Raw genomic sequence first — 308 nt, 5'->3', positions numbered from 1 at the left:
TTTGAGGGTGTGACTTAACCACGGAGTGGTGCTTCCACCCACCCAGGGCTTCCCTGGTCGGTGCTGCTTGGCTGCCCTTATCTTTTACCAGTATTTGAAAAACCTGCCAGCAAGGCTTTGAACTGGGTTGTTTGGCAAGCGCAGGCCACACCTCCGCTTCTCGCAGCTGGAGCGCAGCCCAGTCCTGCGCAACGATTCGGACCGAGCCTGTAGCAAGCAGCCCTTCGCAGCCGGGCGGCTGGAGACTCTCTTTATTTTCTCTGTTTCCCTGTCAGGTTTTCTGCGGAGACGACGGGACGTTTTTTCCC

Source organism: Vanellus vanellus (genome assembly GCF_965231255.1).
Source record: "Vanellus vanellus genome assembly, chromosome: 6".
Classification (NCBI taxonomy): domain Eukaryota; kingdom Metazoa; phylum Chordata; class Aves; order Charadriiformes; family Charadriidae; genus Vanellus; species Vanellus vanellus.
This window is presented reverse-complemented; position numbering follows the sequence as displayed.